At 38.8% G+C, this 14,844-nt stretch overlaps 1 pseudogene; it reads left to right on the forward strand.

Moving 5' to 3' along the window:
- The first annotated feature begins 13,626 nt into the window (after window positions 1-13,626).
- LOC125359932 lies at window positions 13,627-14,551 on the forward strand (annotated as a pseudogene).
- The last annotated feature ends 293 nt before the right edge of the window (window positions 14,552-14,844 follow it).

The following is a 14,844-nucleotide window of genomic DNA, read 5'->3' on the forward strand; positions in this document are numbered from 1 at the left end:
AAACCTCCATACTGTTTTCAAAAGTGGTTGTACTAATTTGCACTCCCACCAACAATGGAGAAGGGTTCCTCTTTCCCCACAGCCCCTCCAGCATTTGTTGTGTCCTGAGTTCAGAGTATAGGCCATTCTAACTGGGGTGAGGTGGTATCTCAGGATTGTTTTTTTTGTTTTTTTTTTTTGCCAGTCCTGGGCCTTGGACTCAGGGCCTGAGCACTGTCCCTGGCTTCTTCCCGCTCAAGGCTAGCAATCTGCCACTTGAGCCACAGCGCCGCTTCTGGCCGTTTTCTGTATATGTGGTGCTGGGGAATCGAACCTAGGGCCTCATATATCCGAGGCAGGCACTCTTGCCACTAGGCTATATCCCCAGCCCCTCAGGGTTGTTTTTATTTGCATTTCCTTTACTAGCAGGGATGTTGAGCATTTCCTCATGTGTTTCTTTGCCATTTTTATATCTTCTCTTGTGAAGTCTCTCTTTAGCTCTTTTGCCCATTTCCTAATAGGTTTATTGGGCTTGGAGGGGCTTAAGTTTTTTGAGTTCTCTGTAAATGACCGATATCAGGCTTTTGTCTGTTGCTGTGCTGGTAAATATCCTTTCCCATATCGTTGGCTGTCTTTCTATTTTGGTGGCTATGACCTTAGCTGTGCAGAAACTTTTTAATTTGTAGTAGTCCCATTTGTAGAGTCTTTCCCCTATTTGTTGTGCCCCTGGGACTATATTCACGAAGTTCCTTTCTGTGCCTATGAGTTCAAGTGTCTTTCCTACTCTGTCCTTCAGTAGTTTCAAGGATTCAGGTCTGATGTTGAGGTCCTTGATCCCATGTTCTTGGGTCCCTGCAGCTGCCCACTCCCAGTAGTTGAAGAGGCTCTGTTTATTCCATTGTATGTCTTTAGCTCCTTTGTCGAATATCAGTTGGCTGTAAGAGTGCGGTTTTATTTCTGGGTCTTCAATTCTGATCCATTGGTATTGCAATCTGTTTTTATACCAATTCCATGCTTTTTTTGTTATGATGGCCTTGTAGTAGAGCTTGAAGTCTGGTATTGTGATACCTCCTGCACTATTTTTTTTTGCCTAGAATTGCTTTGGCTATTCTAGGTTTTTTGCTGTTCCATATGAATTTATGGATTAGTTTCTCTATTTCAGTGAAAAATGTGGCTGGGATTTTGATAGGTATTGCATTGAATTTGTATAGCAATTTGGGCAATATGGCCATTTTCACTATATTGATTCCGCCTACCTATGAGCATGGGAGGTCTTTCCATCTCCTTGTGTCTTCTTTGATTTCCCTTATTAGATTTTTGTAGTTTTCATTGAATAGGTCCGTCATGTCCTTGGTTAAGTTGATCCCTAGGTACCTTATTCTTTTTTTGGCTACTGTAAATGGAATTGTTTCCATAATTTCCTTTTCTGTTTGTCTATTGCTGGTGTACAGAAAAGCTGCTGATTTTTGTGGATTGATTTTGTATCCTGCTACTTTGCCGAATTGGTTTATTAGGTGTAGGAGTTTGGGTACTGAGTTTTTTGGGTCCTTCACATATAAGATCATGTCGTCTGCGAATAGGGATAACTTGATTTCTTCCTTACCGATGTGGATCCCTTTGATATCCTCCTCTTGCCTTATTGCTATGGCTAGGGATTCCAGCACTATGTTGAACAGAAGTGGGGAGAGTGGGCATCCTTGTCTTGTTCCTGAGTTTAGGGGGAATGATTTACGTTTCTCTCCATTTAATATGATATTAGCAGTTGGTCTGTTGTATATGGCTTTTATTGTTTTGAGGAATGTTCCATGTATTCCTGTTCTCTCCCAAGCTTTTAAGAAGTATGGATGTTGTATTTCGTCAAAGGCTTTTTGGGCATCGACTGAGATAACAATGTAATTCTTAATTTTAGATCTGTTTATGTGGTGAATTACGTTGATTGATTTAGGGATGTTGAACCATCCTTGTGACTGAGGGATGAAGCCTACTTGGTCATGATGTATGATTTTCTTGATCAGTTTCTGGATCCTGTTAGCTAATATTTTATTGAGGAGCTTTGCGTCTGTGTTCATTAGTGATATTGTTCTGTAGTTCTCTTTTTTGGTTGGATCTTTGCCTGGTTTGGGAATGAGTATGATATTAGCTTCGTAGAATGAGTTTGGGATTTCTCCCTCTGTTTCTATTTCGCGGAAGAGTTTGAGGAGTATTGGTATTAGCTCCTCACTAAAGGTTTTGTAGAATTCGTTGGTGAATCCATCTGGGCCTGGGCTTTTCTTAGTAGGGAGGTTCTTGATTACCTCCTGTATCTCACGGTAAGTTATTGGTTTATTTAGTTGATTTATTTCTTCTTGTTTCAGTTTGGGCAGTTTGTACTTCTCTAAGAATTGATCCATTTCTGTAAAATTATTGTTTTTTGCTGAGTAGAGGTTTTGGAAATAGCTCCTTATGATTGTTTGAATATCATGTGTACTTGTTGTAATTTTTCCGGTGGAGTCCCTGATTTTGCGTATATGAGTCTCTTCTCTTCCTTTTTTTGTAAGTCTTGCAAGGGGTCTGTCAATTTTGTTTATTTTCTCAAAGAACCAGCTTTTAGTCTTATTTATTTGTTGAATGGTCTTTCTATTTTCAATCAGATTTATCTCTTCTTTAATCTTTGTGATCTCTCCCCTCCTAGTCGGTTTAGATTCTGTCATTTCTTGTTTCTCCAGTTGTTTTAGTTTCATCGTGAGGGTATTCACCTGCTCTGCTTCCATTCTTTTAATGTGGGTGCTGAGTGCAATGATCTTGCCCCTCAGTACTGCCTTAGCTGTGTCCCATACTTTTCTTTGTGATGTGTATTCTTTGTCATTGTGGCTTATGAATTCGTTGATTTCACCTTTAATTTGGTCTGTGGCCCAAGTGTTGGATAGCAGCATGGCATTTAGCCTCCAAGATGGTGTATAGCCTCTGTCGTATCCTTTGTTGTTGAGGGTTACCTTTAATCCACTGTGATCAGATATAATACATGGGATGATGTCAATATTTTGTATTTGCTGAGGTTCTTTGTGTGGGCTATGACGTGGTCTATTTTGGAATATGATCCATGGACTGCTGAAAAGAAGGTGTATTGGGTCTCTGTAGGGTGAAAAGTTCTATATAGGTCTGTTAGATCCATTTGGTAAATGGTGTTATTTAGGTCCTCAGCTCCCTTACTAATCCTCTGGGTGTTGGATCTGTCTCTTGGAGAGAGAGGATTATTAAAGTCACCCACTATGATTGTGTTTGCATCTATCTTGCTCTGTAATTCTGTGAGAATTTGCTTGACATATGTAGGGCCTCTTTTGTTCGGTGAGTATACATTTATCACCGTGATTTCTTGATTCTGGATTTTTCCTTGTATTAATATGTAGTGTCCTTCTTTGTCTTTTTGAGTGGACTTTACTGAGAAGTCCAGCTTGTCTGAGATCAGAATGGCTACACCTGCCGTTTTGGTGGGTGCATTTGCTTGGTAGATCTTGCTCCATCCTTTCATTCGAAGCCTGTTTTTGTCCCTTGCTGTAAGGTGGGTCTCTTGTAGACAGCAGATGTCAACTTTTTGTTTGCGAATCCATTCTGCCAGTTTGCTCCTCTTTATAGGGGAGTTTAAACCATTTATATTTAAAGAGATCAAGGATAAGGGTGTTTTTTCTCCTTCCATTTTCTTGTTGGGCTGTTTGTTCCTCTTTTTTTTTCCTGTCTTTAGTGAGCTGGTCTTTCTGCTGGACTTTGGCTATTGAAGTTTCTTTCTGATTCTGTCTGTGTGTCTTTTACGATCTCTGTTGGGTGGGGTTCCACTCTTAATATTCGTTGTAGGGCTGGTTTTTTTTATTCACATACTCGTTTAGCTCCTCTTTGGTGTGGAATGATATGGTTCTCCCTTCAAATGTGAACTCCAATTTCGCTGGATATTTGATCCGAGGTTGTAAATTGTTATTCTGAAGTACTTGGATGGTGTTCTTCCACTCACTTTGAGCTTGGTAAGTTTGTGTGGATAAGTCGGATGTTATTCGAATCCTCTTCCCATTGAAAAAAGTTTCCTTCTTTGCTTTGGCTGAATTCAGAATTTGCTCTTTAATCTTGAGGTCTGTAGTCTTGAATATTATGTGCCTTGGGGTGGCTTTCCTGGGGTCTGGCCTGCCAGGTTTCCTATAGGCTTCGGTTACCTGGATGGGGTCCCCTGTGAGATTGGGGAAGTTTTCTGCAATAACTTTATTGAGAACATGATTAAGCCCTCTGTTCTGGTATTCGGCTCCTTCTTCTATTCCAATTATGCGCAGATTATATCTCTTGTCTTTGTCCATTATTTCCTGGATTAGTCTTCCCTGAAGCTTCACCTTTTCTTGGAGTGTGGTCATTTTCTGGTTGTTGTCAGCTGCTTCATCGTCTAGGCGAGAGATTCTGGATTCTATATGGTCGACTCTTTGTGTTATGGTTTCAATTGTGGAGTTTATGGATGTCAGAGAGCTATTTATGGTTGTCATATCAGTTCTGATCATGGAAATTTCTTCCTTTAAAACGTTGTATTTTAAATCTATTTTTTCATGCATTTCAATTCTCAGGATGTGGAGATTTTCTTTAAAGGCGGCTTGCATTGTATCCATTTTTGCTTCCATTTCTTTAATTGAGGCTTGCATTGTATCCATTTTTGCTTCCATTTCTTTCTTGGCTTCCTGGGTATCCTTCCAGATTTCCACTCTAAACTCCTGGAATTGTTTTCTGATTTCATTTCTGACGCTTTCGATCATTCCTGTTAACATGGCCTCATTTGCTTTTTTAGTCTCCATCTCCTATTCAGTTGTGCTTGTTTTTGGAGCTGGTGAGTTGGCTTGCCCTTTGATGAACTGAGTTATGTTTCTTTGTGATTTGCACATCTGGAGGTCTGTGTAGATCTTCCCTCCCTCCTGTGTAGGCGTGTCTACGGCAGCAGGTGCTGTCGCTGTGGCCCCGCCCACTATTGCAGGGTACGCCTACCAGAGCGGGCGCTGTCGCCTGGGGCCCCACCCTCCTGTGCACTGTGCGTTCACTACAACAGGCACTTTAGTGGGATATGCCTTCCAGAGCGAGCCCTGGGTTGTTGGGTTGTGCTTGCGCCCTCCTGCGAGTCCGTTGGGGTGGGGGCGGTATGTGTGGGGTCCAGTGGGATCGACTGTCCGGGTGTGGCTTGGCACCCTCAGACCTCACCTCCGCTGCGAGGGGGGGACGTGATCAGGCTCAGGTGACCCTGCTGGGCTGGTATTGCCCACCAGCACTTGTGATTTTAGTTGTAAGAGTCTTCGACGTCCAGGCGCCTCGGGTGGGGCTTGCACTGCTGGCCGTCCCCCAGCCCCTGTTGGGAAGGGGGCAGGGCCGGTTCTGCCAGTTCAGGAACCTGTGGGGCCTTGGGGCTGCTCCGCCCTTTCCCTGCTAAACTGACTTCCCAGCGCCTGATGGGGGCTCCCAGCCTGATTTGGGGGTTCTTTGTTCCCTCAGGGTGGGGAGGGGGAGGGAGGGAGATCTAGCTTCTTTGTCGGGCTTGGGTTTCTGATAGCTGGTCTCCTGTTGGGGGAGGGGGTAATGGGGGACTCACAGTTGCTGCTTTGTGTGTGTGTCCAGCACAGCCATTGGCCCTTCAGGGGTTAGCGAAGTGTCGTGGTGGCTTCTCCAGTTCCCTCTTTCTGCCGCGCTGGGTTCCCTTGTGCGAACCCGGTGTGGACCCGACCTTCTTGTTGCTGCCGGTGTGTGTCTTGGTCCGCACCCTCCCTTTTGTCTGTGGGGTCTCCTGCTATCTGAATTCTGCACTCCTGGCAGCCTGTCTGCCGATCGCTGGGTTCCCCTTTCCCAGCCTGGCCCTGTTAGGGCCAGGGTCGGCTGGTGGGGGGAGGGTGCCCCGGAGATTCTCCGGCTCCGTGTAGGTTTTCGGTTCTTCTTTTTTGCTCCTTTTTGTTTTCCTGCGTTTCTCCACTGCTTCTGGCTGCTGGTTTTGCTGGGTTCTAGATGGGGTGTTGGGTGTTGGAGTTCCCAGCTCGCTATTCAGTTGGAGCGAGTCGGGGTGCCTCCCTATTCTGTCAGCGCCATCTTTCTCTCCTGTAGCTTCTATTATTGATGGTGTTCTTGTATCCCCTTCCTGTGGTTGTACCTACACTATCTCTGTAGTCTTATCTGAGTATATTGGAAACCGTGTATACTGGTATTAGAACTAGGGAATTGAAAGGGAATACCAAAATTGAGAGACACTGGGTAATAAAAGACAAAAAACTACAAAAGCCATACTTGCAAAACTGTTTGGTGTAAGTGAACTCATGGGAATTGAAAAGGGGGGGAAGGAAGGGGGGTATGAGGGACGAGGTAGCAAACAGTACAAGCAATGTATCCAATACCTAACGTATGAAAATGTAACCTCTCTGTACATCAGTTTGATAATAAAAATTTGCAAAAAAAAAAAAAAAAAGCTCACCAGTGTATTTTCTTCTCCTTACCTTCTAAGTAGAAAACCTGTATGGAAGAGCACAACAATCCAAGTGGATACTGTAGATAGATTGATAGATAAATAAATAGATAGATAGATACATACATACATACATAAAATGTAGTATATATATTCAGTTCATTAAGTTATATTAAAAATGCAATTGGATTCTTGCCATTCTTCATCTCTATCTCTCATTTTACAAAGTCCCCCTTTTTCCTCTTTCTTTCCCTCTTCTCAAAGGCTTTAGCTATTTTCTCTTTAAGTGGAAGGTTCATATCAAGGAGGATATTATTTGGGGGATGGGGATGGGGTGGGAAAAACTCGGAGACAGTAAGGGAAATGGCGACACTGTTCACAAAGAAATGTACTCACTACCTGACTTACGTAATTGTAATCATCTCTGTACATCACCTTTACAATAACAATAAAATATATATTTTGAGTCTCAATTAAGAAAATTGTGGATGAACCCTAACTAGCTGTAATTCACACACCACCACTAATGCACTCTAAAATGCTAGATTTTTGTTTTTCTTAACATGGATAAAGCTGTCTGTGTGAAAGCAGCACCCTTTACATGTACCCACAAAAATATCTAATGGCAGCATTTAGACTTCAAAGAACTGAAACTTCACCCTTACTGTAGTTTCAATATTGTATGGACCTTCATCAAGTATGTCAAGTCTGGTTATGTCTGTGAAAACTCTACAGTACTTCACCCTTTCTTACTTCCATATAATTTTTGTTCTCACTTTAGAGAGTGGGTATCAGTGTACGTTGGCCCACTATAAGCTTTACCCATAATCAGTCTTCAAGTAGAGTTGTTTTCATGTGTTTATTTGAAGCTGTATTATGAAAACATTTGAAATGTTTGTTACTTCCTGCAAGACAGAACAATTCAGCATTAGATCACTAATAAGATTGCTTACTGTAACAAGTTAAAGAATAATAAAATTTTCATCAGATAATAAATACAGTGAAAAATTGAAACAAAGTTAATATAAACATACCAAATTATCAGGGCTATGATTATTGCCTGAAACAAAAATATCTGAGACAGCACCTCTAATTGTATTTCACCCTTGATTAAGAATATATTCATTTGCCATTCTAATGCAGTACATATGAATGTTGATAAAGGTGAAATTCACAAACTAAATAAGTAGAATTGTTGTAATTGTCACTACCTTGATTCTTCTTCCCTTCTCCCCTTTCTCCTTTTTCTCCTCTTCCTCCATTTCCTCCTTCTCTTCTTTTACTTCTCTTGTCTTTTTGCCAGTATTGTTGCTTAAACTCTTAAGTCTGCTGCCATCACTTGACTTGCTTATTATTTGTGGCTTGTGCTCTACCACTTAAGCCACATTTCTAGCCTAGTATTTTACTGGTTAATTGAAAATGGATCCTGATGAAGTTTTCTACTCAACCTCCTGAGTATTTAGGTTTGCAGGTATGAGAGACTGGTGTCATGCTTGCATTTTTCATATCTATAATGGTGAACTAATTTCTTCAATGAGACGAGAGATGCATTACTTATTCTGATCATGTGAATTCACCTTGATGGATAGTATCTGAAGTAGAGACTAATGTGTCCTATCAGATGATTCAAATGCTTGTCTGTTGAGATTCCCTCTCCTATACTCTCAGAAAAATTGTCCCACAAACCTGGGTGTGTGTTGGAGGGAAGATGTATATACTAAATGGAAAATTGACTATATGAAAAGTTAAGCATATACTGCATTCTCACTGAATTACTTTCCTTCTCTGTGTCTCTGTTTCTCTTCTGTTTAGGTTTTTACATGTGTAGAAAATCACCTCAGATAACTTGTACCATAGAATCAATTATTACCTGTGTTTTGTACTGAAGTCCAGTGAAGGAAAAGACTGAGGATTCAGTACAAATTATTACCAAAGGAATATTACTACATTATATTTTTCTATAATGATATAACAATGTTATGTATGAGGTGAATAAGACAAAGTATATTGTAAAATATATTTGCAGTCAATGCTCAATGACTGGTTAAAACCTTATGTAATACTGAGTAAAAGAAAAAACTCTCTAGTATAAAACAAATTTATATAAAAATGGAATTTAAAACTAAAAAAATTATATAAACTCAACACATATTATTCAAAAATTTTAGCTCTTTTGTTAATCAGGCATTTTTTTTTTTTGCTAGATCGGGGGCTTGAACTCAGGGCTTGGGTACTATGCCTGTGTGCTTTTTTGCTTGTGGCTAGCATCATATCATTTCAGCCATAGCACCACTTCAGCCTTTTTCTGTTTCTGTGATACTGAAGAATCAAACCCAGGTACTTCATAAATGCCAGGCAACCACTCTATCATTCAGCCACATTCTCAGCCTTGGGTTAAATTTTAAACAATATTCATAGATTTAGTTTATGAGCAGCCAAAGTTATTTAGACTACAAGTGCTCCAAAATGAATGAAACTATTTTGAATGATATAGATGAAATAGTAGCAAAAAAACCCTGCCAAAATCCCATATGTATATTGTAAATGTTTTTACCTGGGTTGTGTAAATCCACAGGATCCATACATAACCAGAATCCTGACAGTGCATGCTCCTGGATATGTGGCTTGAAGGAAAGTGAGAGAGAATGCAAGGAAGAAAACTAACATGTTGTGGTGCATTTAGAAATGTCACAGAGCCAATGAGGAAACACCAATCAATTAAAGAGAAGTGCAAGTCATGATGGCTCCACAGGGATGATTATTGTTTGATTTTCCATTTATGAAGGGACACTGAACAATTTTAAGGAACACATTGGTACTGGTCTTTTAAGAAATTCCATGGATTTGGAGAAATAAAAGGATTTGGAGAAACAAAGAGATAAAAACACCTAGACCTAAAGATGAGTTTTGTAGACTACCATAGTGAATTTATATCAAATTAGTAAGGTTACATAAATAAAGCACAGAGAGCCCTTCAAAACCTTTGCATCATATGAACTGTTAGCCTCATGTTCAACTACATATACTTTTTTTGTAAGCACATTTACAGTTACTTGAGCCTAAGTATCTGATATGATACATGGAGAAGAGGTCAAAGTGTTAACCTGAAAGGACAAGGTGATACACTCAGTTCTGTTTACTTTACAATAAATATTCCTAAAAATTTTTTTGTCTTCATAATGAACAGGATTTATGTTCTAAAACTTAACCATAAGTTATACCTTTAGAGCAGGTAAAAAAAAACTTTAAAAATATAGGCAAAATCAACTAGAGTCAGGGGATCATGCAGATATTGTTTCCTATGAGAGATTGTGAAAGGCAGAATAACATTCGGTAGTTGAAGCTGAGAGACATAATCTCTGTGGAGGGATGGATCTAAAGTCCATGATATATGAAAATGGAAAGATCTCCAGAAGTGTATACCTTTTGACTGAGAGATTCTATGGAATTTTCTCTACATAACTCAGCAGGAAAGGTTGTGATGTGGGTCAAAGTCAGAGAGTGAGTGGGATTTTCCAAAGAACCAAGAACCAAGGGTTTCTTTGGTGAATTACCTACATCATGTGAGTATAACAAGCCTATAACTCTTCTCCTTCAAAAATCTGTTATCTTTTCAGCTTAATCTTCATGATTTGGGGGTAGAAAAATATAATCCACAAGAAATGGGGTTTTAGAGTAATATTCAGGGTTGTATAAGTATGAAGCTTTTTCAGCCTGAATATTGGAATTATTGCAGATGATTTGCATAGATTCATCTTGTGCATAACATCTGGCAAATGCCACACCCCTTCTCAAATCTTAAGCTCTCCTTCAAAATGAAAAGAAAAAAAGGCAAGCTATTTTTAATAAAAATTATTTGACAAATTATTTATTAAGAAATTTATGATAAACATAAATATCTTCATAGATATGAATTATGTATGCATATACATATCTCAAAATAACATCACAGAAACAATCACGTATCAAGTAGCACTTTTACCACTTTAAAGTGGAGTTAGGAATTCTTTGACCTTAAAAATTTTCAAAGATTATTGAATGCAAAATTTTAGCTTGCAAGTCACCATGGAAATGATATCACATTACAACAATTCAGTGAATATCTTGATATGTTTATATTTCTATTTATTCATCAAATACACTTATTAATAAAATTCTAGATATCAATGGCATAAAGATGAAATAACAGAAAACTAAGTTTGGAATACATGGATCTCTAGTTTGGTCAAAATCATAGAGCTAGGGAATTGCCAAACTCTATGCACTGCAGAACTTCCCATACTTTATTCAATCACATAACTTCATGCTTTATATTTTTCTCCTCTAATCTTCACCCATATTTCATGAACTCTAATTGTGATATCCTTTATGTACTGAATTGTTTTATTTTCTACTTTTATGAGCTATTTTCTATTTCTGTCAAGTTAATTTTGCATTAAATCACTTCTATTCTTAAATAACCTTTATCATCTTCCCTGGTATTCTCCTTAAATTCCCACAAAAAATCAACATGAAAAACACATGTGATAATAAAAATATTTATACCTGTGAGGAAATTTTACAATTAAGGTGACTCAAAATCCTGTTGGAAAAATGTAGAAATATACCAGGCTTGGCACTATACAGGTGTAAGCACAGAATTTGTAAAGCAGACTCAAAAGGATTGTGACTTCCAGAAAAAAAAACAGTTATTCAGTGTAAGACCCAGACACAAAGATTTAGAAAATACTGGTGATTTTTTTAAAATCTTGAGAGTAGAATATATCTCTAAGAAATTTGAATGTTTTCACATACTCTTGTTACAATGAATAAATTTTTCCTTAATATGTTTACAAGATTAAAGTAAGTGAAGCGGTATGGAGATTCCTCAGAAGGCTAAACATAGAGGCCCCTATGACCCAGCAGCCCCACTTTTGGGCATCTACCCAAAAGACCACAAACAAGAACACACTAAAGCCACCAGCACAACAATGTTCATCGCAGCACAATTTGTCATAGCTAAAATATATGGAACCAACCCAGATGCCCCTCAGTAGACAAACGGATCAGGAAAATGTGGTATATATACACAATGGAATTTTATGCCTCTATCAGAAAGAATGACAGTGCCCCATTTGTAAGGAAATGGAAGAACTTGGAAACAATTATATTAAGTGAAGTGAGCCAGACCCGAAGAAACATGGACTCTATGGTCTCCCTCATAGGGAATAATTAGCACAGGTTTAGGATACAGCAGAGAATCATGAGAGCCCAATAGCTATGTCCTTATGAATGCATAAGATGATGTTAAGTAAAATTAACGAACTCCATGTTATGAAAACGTGTGTTATATCACTGCTATAATTACTTTCATTATGCCATGTGAAACAATAGCGTCATTTGTTGATGATCTTTTTATATCCCCTTCCTGTGGTTGTACCCACGTTATCACTGTATTTGATCTGAGTACCCTGGATACTGTATATACTGGTATTAGAACTAGGGAAGTGAAAGGGAATATCAAAGTGGAGAGACAAAGGATAAAAAGACAAATGACTCCAAAAGCAATACTTGCAAAACCATTTGGTGTAAACCAACTGAACAACTCATGGGGGAGAAGAAAACGGGAGGTGGAGCGGAGAATGACAAAGGAGATAACAAATACTACAAGAGAAATGTACCCATGGCCGAACATATGAAACTGTAAAATAGTAAAAAATGAAAAAAGAATGAAAAAGTTAAATAAAGAGCATGCCATGGAGCATTTGACAAAAAGAAACTCATTGTTAGTTTCTTAAAGAAAAGAGATAAACATTTCTACTAATACAATGATGTATATTAAAAAAAAGTAAGTAAACAGTATGTATTTTGTAATAGTCACAAAGCTAAGTTTGTGTATGACTTGCTGATAAGTTGTTCTGTGGATGTAAAATTTAGTATATTTATCTAGTTTGGGAAATATCTTTGCATTTTGATGTTTTATAGCCATAGTAAAACTAAGTTTTTCCAGCCAGTGTTACCACCTGATTTTATTCTGGATTCATCTATCTTCTCTACGGGATCTATGCCTAAAGATAGTGTCTATGTAGTCACCCTACTTTGAACATCTGATTTTTTTCCCTCTTTTTATTGTCCTTCAGTAGTTGTACAAAGGGGGTTTCCAAATTGAGTTGTTGGAGAATTTCTCTTCTTAATGCAAAATCATTTGATAGTATTCTACTTCATTAAGAAATAGCTTAAAATACTTCGTTGATATTCAATTGATTAGACTCAAGATTGAAGTATATATAATATATGGCCTGACTTATGGTATCAATTCAGGTTCATTTTTCAGAGTTCTGTGAAAAAGCTCACACAAGTGCGTTCTGGGTTCTGCCCAACTTGAATTTACTGTAGCTGGTTAGCAGAGACATCCATCCACTCAGAGTAGTACAATATAACTGTCCTCAATACAACACATTAAATTTAGGAAGGAGCTTTCTTGATTTTGAGATATTTATCCAAATGTAATATTTTCCTGTGTCAGGAAAAATAAATTTCTCAAAAGTATATACTAATCGATGAAATAAACAAGCAACAGCTTCAATCAGAAAAAATAAAATTATGCTCAAAAAGGCAATGAATATTTTGTTATTCCTTACAAGATGGTTTTCACATAAGATATTCTTAGACAATAAGCCAAGATCCAATCTTAGTTTGACAAGGAAATGTTTATACAGTTTCTTCTCTAAATTGAACTATACACATTCTCTCCAGGATAAGAGTTCATTGGCCTGTTTTCACTGGGCTGGGAGTAAGATTGCAGGAGAAAAAGAAGAGAGCAGAGCAGAAATTTTGGTCTTGAAGCAACTACCAAACTGGAGAGTCAGCCAAAGGGAGATAAAAAGTTCAGTAACAAAATATTATTGTAATTTTTTTTTTAGAAATGTAGATTATTTCACCTCTTAGCCCTTTATTTGCTATATGTGTATAAGTCCTCATAAGTTTCAATACTGCTATATGCAAAGAATAACTTACTGAGCTTAGACTTCAGGGAGGGTGAACAAGGAAATACATACAAAAGCCCTGATGAATCACATGACATTGTGATTAAAGTTTGGTTAGAATGTCATACTCATCATTGTTTAACATCCCAGTAGAGCCTCTTGCAAGAATATGTGCTTGAAACAGAAATGATAAACACATTGTAGTCTTTCTCTGAAACTTTCAGATATGCAAATATACCCAGGATGTTGTGGAGAAATCAGTCTCAACTCTATCCTGATGGGGATCTTCAATCACAGCCCAACCCACACCTTCCTCTTCTCCCTGGTCCTGGTCCTCGGTGTCTTTACAGTAGCTCTCATGGAGAATCTGGTCATGGTCCTCCTCATCTACTTGGACAGGTAGCTCCATACCACATGTAGTTCCTCCTCAGCCAACTCTCTTTCATGGATCTCATGCTCATCTGCACCATGGTGCCAAAGATGTCCTTCACCTATCTGTCTGGTTGCAAGTCCATCTCTCTGGCAGCATGTGGCACACAGATATTCTTCTATGTCTCCCTATTTGGAGCTGAATGCTTCCTACTGGCTGTCATGGCCTATGATCATTATGTAGCTATATGTCACCCACTCCGGTATACCGTCCTCATGAACAAGAAACTCTGTGTGATCATGACTATTGCTTGCTGGACCCTGGGTTCCCTTGATGGCATCCTTGTTCTTGCGTTTGCCCTGTCGTTCTCTTATTGCAGCTCTCTGGAAATCCACCACTTTTTCTGCGATGTTGCTGCCCTTTTGCCTCTATCCTGCACAGACACATTTGCATTTGAACAGCTGTTATTCATCTGCTGTGTGGTGATGTTAATCTTCCCAGTTTCAGTAGTCATCATTTAACTCCCATGTTCTCCAAGCTGTCATCCATATGAGTTCCGGGGAAAGTCACCGCAAAGCCTTCACTACCTGCTCCTCCCAGCTGTCAGTGGTTGGACTCCATTATGGAGCTGCCATGTTCATGTACATGCGGCCAGCCTCTTTTCATACCCCAGACCAGAAGAAGATGGTATCAGCCTTTTACACCATCCTCCCCCCCATGTTAAACCCTCTCATATACAGCTTGCACAACAAAGAGGTATCCAGGGCACTTAAGAAACTTTTGCGGAAAGGAAAGTAAATAGCACTATATCAAAATTCCAGTTCAAAAATCCTTCAAAGAAATGGAAATGTTTTTCATTATTCTATTCTAGGTAGCTTGCCTTTTCCAACAATTTTCTCTAATTTTGAATATATATGTATATGTGTGTGTGTGTGTGTGTGTGTGTGTGTGTGTGTGTATCGTATCAACAATTGTTCTCAAGTTGGACTTGAAAAGGCACTGATTATGTTTTATAAATATCTGTTCAGTTGTTCCTTATGACTGGTACTTGACTTTAGGATACTTGCCTTTCAAGCCAAGGAGAAGTCTAA

The sequence above is a fragment of the Perognathus longimembris genome, chromosome 11 (assembly GCF_023159225.1).
Source record: "Perognathus longimembris pacificus isolate PPM17 chromosome 11, ASM2315922v1, whole genome shotgun sequence".
Taxonomy (NCBI): Eukaryota; Metazoa; Chordata; class Mammalia; order Rodentia; family Heteromyidae; genus Perognathus; species Perognathus longimembris.